The sequence below is a fragment of the Vombatus ursinus genome, unplaced genomic scaffold (genome assembly GCF_900497805.2).
Source record: "Vombatus ursinus unplaced genomic scaffold, bare-nosed wombat genome assembly UNPS02014945.1, whole genome shotgun sequence".
Lineage (NCBI taxonomy): Eukaryota > Metazoa > Chordata > Mammalia > Diprotodontia > Vombatidae > Vombatus > Vombatus ursinus.
In genome coordinates this window covers 24,676,900-24,688,051 of record NW_020954723.1, presented here as the reverse complement: position 1 = coordinate 24,688,051, position 11,152 = coordinate 24,676,900, and positions in this window count along the sequence as shown.

Here is an 11,152-nt window from a genome sequence, read left to right as displayed (position 1 = left end):
AAGCCTTCCTCAACCCCTCTTAATTTCAGTGTCTTTCCTCTGTTAATTATTTCCTATTTATCCTGTACATAGCATGCTTTGTCTATATTTGTGTGCATGTTGTCTTCCCCATTAAATTGTAAACTCCTTGAGGGCAGAAACTGTCTTTTTGCCTCTTTTTGTATTCCCCAGCACTTAGCATAATGCCTGGAACAAGGAGGCCCTTAATAAATGTTTTATTGATTGACTGGCTGTCACCTAGTATTGATAAAATTTAAAAAAAACAAGCTTCTCCATAGGTTACCAAGCCTGTGTACAATTGTTCTCTGGGACAGTTCCATTCTGATCATGGGAATGGGGGAAGCTGATGTTTTAGGACTAGGAGGACTATTTCATGAAGGTCTGTGTCTCTCTGAGAGCTCCAATTTCAGTGACTATACTGGCTCTGTTGTCCTTGAGATAGCTGGTATCTGCATTACTCATATCCGGAGGCTGAGGTCATCTCCATCATGGCTAGTTTCTTCTTTAGCATTAAGCCCTCTTTGATGGATGATAAGAAATGGCATATACACTAACACTGTCCCCATGAGAGGACTGATCAGTGGTAGAATTCACAGGTCTAGGGAGGACCTGAGCTTGAGGAATAAACAGCAGCAAATAGTATTTTCAAGGGTGACCTCCTGGCTTAGAATGAGATATTCAGAGCTCTGTGCATTTCTCACCCCTGACTTGGGATGCATCAGACTACTTAAAATGACCATAATTGCTTCATGGAGCCCTTCATCAGAAAAGAGGCTGGCGTAGAAAGTCAAGGGGTGAAAGGGCAGAGAGTTATGGAGTCGAGAGATAGAACTGTAATAATCGATCCATAGGTACCATTTATCAGAAAAGTCAAACAGGGCTAAAAGATGGCAGCCCACATTGAAAATGTAAGATGAGGGAATAGCACCGTGCTGAAAGAAATGACGAGCAGGACTCTCAGCAATACAACGATCCAAGACAATTCTGAAGGACTTATGATGAAAGGTGCTGTCCATCTCCAGAGAAAGAACCGGTGGAGCCTGAATGCAGATCTAAGTACTTTTTCTTTACTTTCTTTCTTTTTTTTGTCTGTATTTTCTTTCACAGCATGACTTACACGGAAATGTGCTTTGCATGACTACACATGTATAACCTATATCAAATTGCTTGCCTTCTCAGTGAGGGGAGAAGGGAGGGAGAGAGAATTTGGAACTCAAAATTGAAAAAAAGAATGTTAAAATTGTTTTTACATGTAATTGGGAAAAATATTAAATAAAAAAAGAAATGATGAACAGGTTGATTTCAGAAAAACGTGGGAAGACTTACATGAAATAATGCAGAGTGAAATGAGCAGAACTATGTTGTATATACAGCAATATTGTTCAAAGAGTAACTGAATGACTAAGCTATTCTGAGTAATATGAATATTCAAATCAACTAAGGATTTATGAAGGAGGAGGCCATCAATCTCCAGAGAAAGAACTGATATGTGGAAGTATGTATTATATGGTTCCACACATATATCTATGTCCAATGTTGGCTTTCTCTAGTGCGGGGTTGGGAGAGAGGGAGGGACACAATTTAGAATTCAAAATGTAACGAATATATATATATATATATATATTTTTAATTTTTTTAAAAAGAGAGAATAAAGGCTGGCCAATCTGACGATCCAAAATTACTTTGAATAAGCTTTTTATTCACTTACTGGTGTAATAGGGGTTTCTATGCTGGGGTTATAGGCCATATCGGCATACATAAGATCTCTCTCAATAGAATGTAATTTTCTTAATGGAAGGACTATCTTGTTTTTTTTTTTAATCCTTAAAGCTAAGCAGTTTTCTGCACATAAAAACTGCTTGCTTAATGAATGAATTAAAATAGAAGAATCAAGGCAGATAATGGTTTATCGGGGGAAAGAGAAGACGAGAAGCTTATCACAGAAGACCAATTTGACTCTCTTTGATCGGCGGGTTTTTCTGGCTCTGCTTCTTCCTTGAGTTGGGAATTTCTGTTTCACTGGAAATGGTGCCCATCACTCCCAGGAGGGTGATTACCATTAGACTGGGAGGTTTGATGATGGGACCAATGTTGAGAAACCACTGGCTGGGCAGAGCTGAGATGGAGAACATAGTTGAGAGTTTGGGTGAAAGTCAGCACCTGCAGTCCCATCTTTGGACCACTAGAGGGCTCCATGGGGACAGGAAAGGGTGCAGAAGGGCGCTAACTAGCAGAATATGTTTGCTAGTCTCATTAAGTCCCTCGTAGCAGAAAAACAAGCATGTCCTTACCTCTTTTCGCCACTGGGTTCCTAGGGCGGGGGACCCTTTGCCTAGGTCAGGGATTCTTAAATTTTTTTTTTTTTTTTTTGGTATCATATACCCCTTTGACAATCTGGTGAAACCCATGGACCCACCCTTTCTTAAAATAATGTTTTTAAATGCATAAAATAAATATAAAGAAAACCAATTATATTGTAATACAGGTCTAAAAATATTTTTTGATCATTACCTCTAGTCTGACTACTGCAATGGCCTCCTAATTGCTCTCCCTGGTTCAAGTCTCTCTCCACTCTAATCCATTGTCCACACAGCTGTCAAAAATTGTTGTAGTTGTTTGTTCTGCGTTCTGGAAGAGGACCATGACGTCAGAAAGGTGATGCCATCACTTGCAAGAGAATTGGATTTAAGTGAGGCAGGGCTGTGCAAAATGGAGATGGAGATGGCTCCACTGTCAAAGTAATATTCCTCAAGCACAGGTGGAAAGCATGTCACTCCTCTATTTAATAAATTCCAGTGGCTCACTATGGCCTCTAGGATGAAATACGTAAATTTCAGAGATTGGTTTCTAAAGCCTTTTAAAACCTGGCCCAACCTACCTTTTCAGCCTTATTATACCTACTATCCTTCCCCCCTCCTACTACCATTTATAGCTAAACTGGCCTCCATGTTTTTCATATAGGGCCCTCCAGTTCCTGTCCTTGCATTGGCCACACCCCATACTTGGAATACCCCCCATTCTTACCTCCACCGTGATGAATTCCTTACTTCCTTTAAGACTCAGCTCAAGCACTACTGGGGACCATCTCCATTCATCCTGACCTCTATATTGCCACTGGACCCAGGTGGCTCTGGAGGAGAGAGTGAGGCTGGTGACTTTGCACAGCCCTGCCTCACTTAAATCCAATCCACTTGCATGTCATGGCATCACTTTCCTGATGTCATGGTCCTCTACAAGAATGAAGGACAAACAAGAATAACAAAAGCATTACCTTCTATATGAAGTCCTTCCCAATTCCCTCAATTGCTAGTATCCTCCCCAAACTACCTTGTATTTATTCTGTGTACTTATGTTTGTATGGACTGTCTCCTGTAGAGGAGGGATTATTTCATTCTTTGTATTTGTTTCTCCAGTGTCTTATACAGTGCCTGACACATAGTAGGCAACTGATAAATTATTGTTGATTGATGAGCTGGGGAAACTATCTTCATTTCAGGTGTTATCAATGCAGGACCTCAAAGATAAGGGGAAAAGATAGAACTGATATAGGTTGAGCTATCTATAGGATGTCAGGTGAAGAGAATGTGGGCAGGGGTTCTGATAAACACAGGCCTGTCAGGTCTACCTTACCCCAGGAGAAGCAGCTGCAATGCTCACTGAACCAAATCTTAGCATCACTGATAGCCTCAGTCCAGATCAAAAGATTTGCTGCTGTGTTTGTCTCAGAACCTATTGTGTGTGTGTGTGTGTGTGTGTGTGTGTGTGTGTGTGTGTGTTCCTTTGTGGATCCATTGTCAGTCTGTCTTGAAACTTCTTAAATAATCTTTGCTGGCACCTTTCTAAGACATGATTGTGTGTCCTTTATTTTATTTGGAACCAATTCCAAAGTTTTGAGACTTAAAAAGTCTTAAGGAAGACTTAAGGAATTCTCAAAAAGGATGTTTCACTAAGATCTGATGGAAATCCTACGCGCTGGAAGCCCCGATGGTTCAAACTGGCCAACTTGCCCAAAGGATTTGAGTTGGTAACTTTTAAAAAAATTATAAAATTACAAAAATCATAAAATACACAAAGACTCCAGTACTCACTTGGATTCAAATCTTATCTCTGACACTTCCAATACTTGTGACCCTTAGGTAAATAACTTAGCCTCTATGGACGTCAGTTCAGTCATTTGTAAAAAAGAGGGGGTTGACCTGATGAAATCTGAGGTTCCTTCTGACTCTAAAGCTACGATCCTACTATTTTAAGAATCTTAATAACCCTGTTCCTGTTTCTTCTTTCTTTTCTTCATGCTAATAGGAAGCTAAGTTCACAACACCAAAGGAAATGCCCTTCAGAATAATCCAATAGGGCCATAGTACTCCTACTACTCCTTGGAGGAAAGGGTGTCATTTAAAATCCCGCATCCCCATTTGCCATCCACTTTTCTTTTTGTGGCTGTCGAGCTGTAAGTGATAGCTCAGAGATCTGCTCACTTATACATATATTCCTGCCTAAACGTATAAGAATAAGGCATGCATAAGTTAGACAAAGCCATTGTGTTCATCTGTCTTGCTGATGGGTAATTGTTACAAGGGAGGGTTCAATGGACAGGAGGGAAATGACAACAGGGTAAATAGAACATCAATAAGACATAAAAAAAGTACAGGTTTGACCTCTTCCCATACTGGGACAATGCTGATTAAATACTGAACCAAGAGGCAAGTCTACAACTTACGGAGTACCTGAGCTGTCCTTTAATTCCTCTGGGCTTCTTTCCTAGGATCTGTAAAATGAGAAGGTTGTCCTAGATCAGGGGTTCTTTTTTTAAACTTTTGCCTATTTAATATATTTTTATTTTACCTTTTCTCAATTACATGTAAACAAAATTTTTAACATGTTTTTAAAATTTCTGAGTTCCAAATTTGCTCCCCTCTCCTCCCCACTCCAGAAGGCAAAAAATTTGATTTAGATTATGCACGTGCAGTCATACAAAACATTTCCATATTAGCCAATGTTGCAAAAGAAAATGAAAACCAAAACACCACCACCACCACAAAAACCCAAGAGCGAGAAAGTAAAAAAAGTGTGCTTTAAACTGCATTCAGACTCCATCAGTTCTTTTTCTGGAGGTGGATAGCATTTTCTGTCCGAAGTTCTTTGGAATAGATCAGGGGTTCTTATTTGTTGTTGAGTCGTTCAGTCATGTTGGACTTTTCGTGACTCTGTGGACCATACTATACTGTCCATGGGATTTTCTTGGCAAAGATACTGGAATGGTTTGCTACTTTCTTCTTCAATGGATTAAGGCAAATAGGGTTAAATGACTTGCCCAAGGTCACACAGCTAGTAAGTATATGCCGTCAGATCTGAATTCAGGTCTTCCTGACTCCAGGCCCAGTGTTCTATCCACTGAGTCACCTAGCCGCCCCTAAGGGATTCTTATCCCACATCTAATTAGCTGCCAAGTCCTATCAATTCTACTTTGGCAACATCTCTCCTATATACCCCATCCTTTCCTCTGACACTGCTACCACCGTGGTGCAGGCCCTCATCACCTCGCACCTGGACTATGACAATGGCCGGCCAGTTGGTCTCCCTGCCTGAACAGTCCATCCTCCCCTCAGCTGTCAGATTGATCTTCCTAAAGTTCAAGTTAACCACGTTAACCCCTTCCTCTACCCCCACCTCCATTCAATAAACTCTAGTAATTCCTTGTCACCTCCAGAAGGAAATATAAAATCCTCCGGCTTTCAAAGCCACTTCATAACGTCTCCCCTCCCCTCTCCTTACACCTTCCATCCTCTTCCATCCAGGAACACAGGCCTGCTCACACTTCCTCGAACAAGACGCCGCCTCCCAACCTGCGCATTCTCTCTGGCTGTCCCCCAGACCTGGAATGCTCTGCTTCCTCATTTCCACCTCCTGGCTCTCCTGACTTCCTTCCAGCCTCAGCTAAAGTCCCACTTTAAGCCTTCCCTGGATCTCCTTAATCTTACTGCCTTCCCTCTGAGACCCCAGTTTATCCCATATGTATCTTGTTTGTACACAGCTGTTTGCATGTTGTATCCCCGGTTAGACTTACAGCTTCTAGGAGGTACTTAATAAATGCATGTTGATTTGATTTGTCATTATTTTGTTTTTATGCATTTAAATGAACATTAATCTGAGAAAGGGTCAATAGACTTCACCAATTGGCAAAGGGATCCATGACCAAAAAGAGGTTAAGAATTCCTGGATGATCTCTGAGGTTCTTCCTGCTATAAAGTTTCACAATTCTATCCTGAAGCAACCTGTCTCTCTACTAGCGGGTCAGTCCGTGTAATTCAGAGACAAAGAAAGGAGCTGCAGGCCAAGCCTGTGGGTCTGATTGGGTAGAAGGGGACTTTGACTCATTTGCTTTTCTTTTTTTTTTTGTGGATTATTCCTTATCATCTTTGGTATTTCTGTAGGTTGGTTGAAGATTGTTTTCTTGCGCTGACCCAAGACTTCAGACATCTCCAGGAATGTTTACAGCAATTTTCTTAGTAAATGATCTGTTTAGGAAAACAATGACAGGATAAAGGATTTTTGGGGGGGGGGAGTGGTTCCGGTTGGGTTGTTTGTTTGTTTGCTGTGCACTGTCTACCTAGGTCTATATGCGTAATGTAGAAGGAAAATTCACATTTGGGTAGTTTGGTTTGCCCTGCTGATACAGAGAAACAAGTATTTAGGCCTTGTCCTCTGACACTGATCCCCCACTGGGAAAGAGCCTCGAACAAATTCTGACCTGTTCTGCTGAAGGAATGCACCAGTGAGTGGATGTTATCATGAGGCAGATTTGGGTTAGTGTGGGAAAAACTCTTAACAATCAGAGCTACGTGCAAACAGAATGGGCTACACTTTGCCATGCTGTGACTTCCCCACTCTTGGAAGCATTCCATCAAGAAGCTGAACAACTACTTTGGGGAGATGTTGGGGTAGATTGGTAGGTGAGGTAGCAACCCATAGTTTACAAAGTGCTGATAGGGTCGTGAGTGGAAAAAGTTTAAGAAGCCCTGGTCTAGATTTTATCAATAGTCAATAAACATTTATTAAGAACTTACTAAGTGCCAAGCACTGGAGATACAAATAAGGAAAAGAAAGACCCAGTCCCTGCCCTCAAGGAGCTTACAGTTTAATAGGGGAAAGTAATACACAAAAGGAAAGTGAAAAGGGGAGGGGGCCAATGGGATTCAGTTGAAACCAAGCAGAACTGATGATGGAAAATGAAGAGTTATGGGAAAATTCTGAGCCCTCTGTAAAGGGAGATTTTGGGAGGAGTTTAATACTCTAGCTTCCAGCCCTCCCATTGGAGAGAAGCCCAACTTCGGATGCTAAAGAGGTGCTGAGCATCCAAAGCCAGGGCAAGCTGCATGATAATGAAATTATCAGTTTTCTCCAGTTAGATGTGCTAAGTGTATCAGACCCATCAAACCCCTTCAGGTCCCCTCAGACCAGCAGCACACACATACAGGCTGACTTCTGTGCAAAGCTATCCTGAGACTATGGCTTCATGAGAACTAACTCATAGCATGATGGATTTAGAAAAGTCCTTTCTGTTGAGTCCAATCCACTCATTTTGCAGGGAAGCCCAGAGAGTTTAAGTGACTTGCCCAGGATGTATGAAGGCTCAAAAATGAGAGATAGAATGTCATGCATGAAGGAGAGCAAATTGATCAGTTCGCCTGGACCATAAAGTGAGGGAAGAGGAGTGATGTAGAATAAATCTGGAAAGATAGGATGAAAGCCATGTTATGAAGGGTTTTAAATGATTGAGAAGTTTGCATTTGATCATAGGGGCAATAGGGAGCCACTAGGGGTTATTGAGCAGGGTAGTAGCAAGATCAAACCTGTTCTTTAGGTATATTATTTTGGCAGCTATGTGAAAAAGGGAGATACTGGTCTGTGTAAGATTATGTCTAAAAATGAGGCCATTCCCAGAATGTATGATAATTCTGGATGCAAAATGGCTTAAAGTACAGAAATGATGGCCTTGTCATTGAAGTACTGAGCTGGCAACAAAGCTGGCATTTAGATATAGCCCAAAAGAGGGATCGCTTCAGTCTTCACAAGGCAACTTCCAAAGTGTTAAGTTTAAAGTGATATATCTCTATCTATATACTTACAAACACATTTATGTTATATGTGTGTATATATATATATATATATATATGTATACACACACACATACATACATACATATGCATCATGGTATGGGTGATGTCCTTTGATTCGTGCATAAATTGGATTTAAGTGAGGCAGAGTTGCATGAAGTTGTCGACCTCACTCTCTCCTCCAGAGTCATCACAGTTCAGTGGCAGGACAGAATTAAGATGACTGGTGATGGCTCAAGATATATGCATCATATTCATACACATATATGTTTATAATATATGTGTATATTAAAAATTTTTAAGCTGGAAGGAACTATAGCTGTTTGGGGAAATATTCATTTAAAAATTAAAGTTAAATTAAATGAAGAAGGGGGAATGAGCATTTATTAAGCACCTATTATGTACCAGGCACTGTGCTAAATGTTTTACAATTCTAGATGGCATAGTGGATAGAGATCTGGGCCTGGAGTCAGAAAACCTGAGTTCAAATTTGGTCTCAGATATTTACTAGCTATTTGACTCTGGGTAAGTCATTTAACCCTGTTGGCCTCCACTTCCTTGTCTAAAAAATGAGCTGGAGAAGGAAATGGCAAACTACTCCAGTATCTTTGCCAAGAAAACCCCCAATGAGGTCACAATCAGGCACAACTGAACAACAACATTTATCTTCACAACCACCCTTTGAGGTAGATACCATTAATAACCTCATTTCAAAGTTGAGGAAACCGAGGGAGATAGAAGTTAAGTGACTTGCTCAAGGTTACAAAACTAGTAAATGTCTGAAGCTGTATTTGTACTCAAGTGTTCCAGACTCCAGCACTCTATTCAGTGTGCCATCTTGTTAACCAGACAGAAAAGCTGGCTAAAAAGTTTATGCATGAAACAAGAAGAAATGCCAATAAGCAGTCCTGAATTATGTAGGCCAATGGGTCTGATTCAGTACAAACTACCTTCTTAATATGCAACTTATGTCAGTTAAAGCTAGGCTACTTCCCTGTCTATTTTGAGTGGTCTAGAAATTTTAGTAAGGTAAGGTAAGGAAGGTAAGGAAGGTAAGGTAAGGAAGGTAAAAAGTGAGATAAGGCTTTACACAAAGTAACGTACAGATGATCAAATCAAAGTGGGTAATTTCTTCTACCACTCAAATCCCAATATAACTTAGTACAGGTATAGGCCATATTTTTGCATGGCCAGTGAGCTAAGAATGGTTTTTACATTTTAAAATAAAGTTGGCAGGCCAGATTTGGTGTTTGGGCCATAGTTTGCTGACTCCCTACCCTGTTAAATATGTCTTAGACACAGGGGATATTTAGCCTCGGAGAAGAGAAGGTTTGGGGGGACATGATGTCTGTCTCCAAGAACCTCAAGGGCTGTCATTATAAAAAGGGATTAGATTTATTCTGTTTAGCTCCAGGAGACAGAACTAGGAACAATGGGTAGAAATTGTAAAGAGATAATAAAGTGAGGCTTAACACAGGGGAAAAAAATTCCAACTAGAGCAATTCATAAGTGGAATGGGCTACCTTGGAAGGTGGTGAAGTCATTCCTCATTGGAGGTCTTCGAGGAGAAGCTGGATGTCCACTTGCTGGGGAGGTTATAAGTATGGATTCCTTTTCAAATATGGCTTAGATTAGATAATTATTAAGGTTCCTTTCAAATGCTGAAATTCTATGATTCTGAGTTGTCAGGCACTAAGAGATTAAGGGACTTGATTGGGGTTACAGAGATAGAGTGAGACTGGAACCTAGGTCTTTGCACTTAGCCATAGCTTTTTAAATTAAAAAGTGGGAGAGTTGAGGTTTCTGATTGGCATTCTGGGGATGAAGGAACAGAGACAAGGCATATGTGGCTAGTCAGGAGGAACTTTATACTTTTGCCTAGTTTTACTGCAGAACGCAAAGACAGATTAAATCATTAGCTTAATTGATGGGACACAAAGAAATATAGAAGGGGGAAGAGTGAAACTCCAGAAACACACTGGTTATTCTAAGAAGCATTGCTTGTTCTCTGATCTTTTTGGTCAAGAGTTCAACAAGCAGGTGTGGGCTCTAAAGGGGAGGAGAGAGTAGCACCAACTGGGTGACAAGAGTTGGGCCTAGTGGGCCGTTCTCTCTGAATGGTATTCTGTTTTGACAAACAATGGCAGGGAAAGAGACCAAACGCAAAATCCAGAGATCCCTGTGACCACAGTTAGAGGAAAGTGCCAGAGGACAAAAGGTTTCCTTTATTCCTACGCATTCTGAAAGGATAGCGGTAAAGAAAAGGTGATTTTTTGGCAGTGGTTTCTCCATATTCAGTGAAATGATATGGAGAGAATAAAAAGCCTTTTGTCTTTAGATCAGAGCTAATTCTTTTGTTTAACTATTGTAACAAGTCCAGATTGGGACATTTGTGACTTAATTATGCATACCACAGGACAGATGAATTTCAATGAAAAATTGGTGGAAAATTTCAATCAGAAATTTCCATTCAACTCAACTCCATTCATCAGTGAAGCACCTACTATGTGCAAAGCACAGAACTGGAGATCCAAAGACAAAACTGAAACAGTTCCTCTCTATGAGGAGCAGTTTCAATATATACAGAGGTAAGGGGAAATATAGCATATCCAAAATAATAAAGTAATTAAGAGGAAAAGAGCAGTGATAACTGGGGCTATCAGGAAGGGTTTCAGGTAGGAGACTGCACCTGAGCTGCGTTTTGAAGCTAACGATTCTAACAGGCAGAAGGAAAGAAGAAATATGTTCCTGACATAGAACACGACAGGAAGCAGGATACAGAATGTTGTATCCAGGGAACAGTTGACTAAAATGGAAAAAACTGAAAAGTAGAGTAATATGAAATCAGACTGGAAAGGTAGGAAGATTTCAATCCTCCAATTGAGGATTTTATTTTATTTCAGAGGCAATAGGGAGCCAATGAAGATTTCAGAGTACAGGGGTGAGTTCCTTGGTACATTAGATCTGACATTATAGATTAGATGATATACAGCAGATCTGTGTATTAGAAATTATCAAGGGGCAGCTAGGTGGTG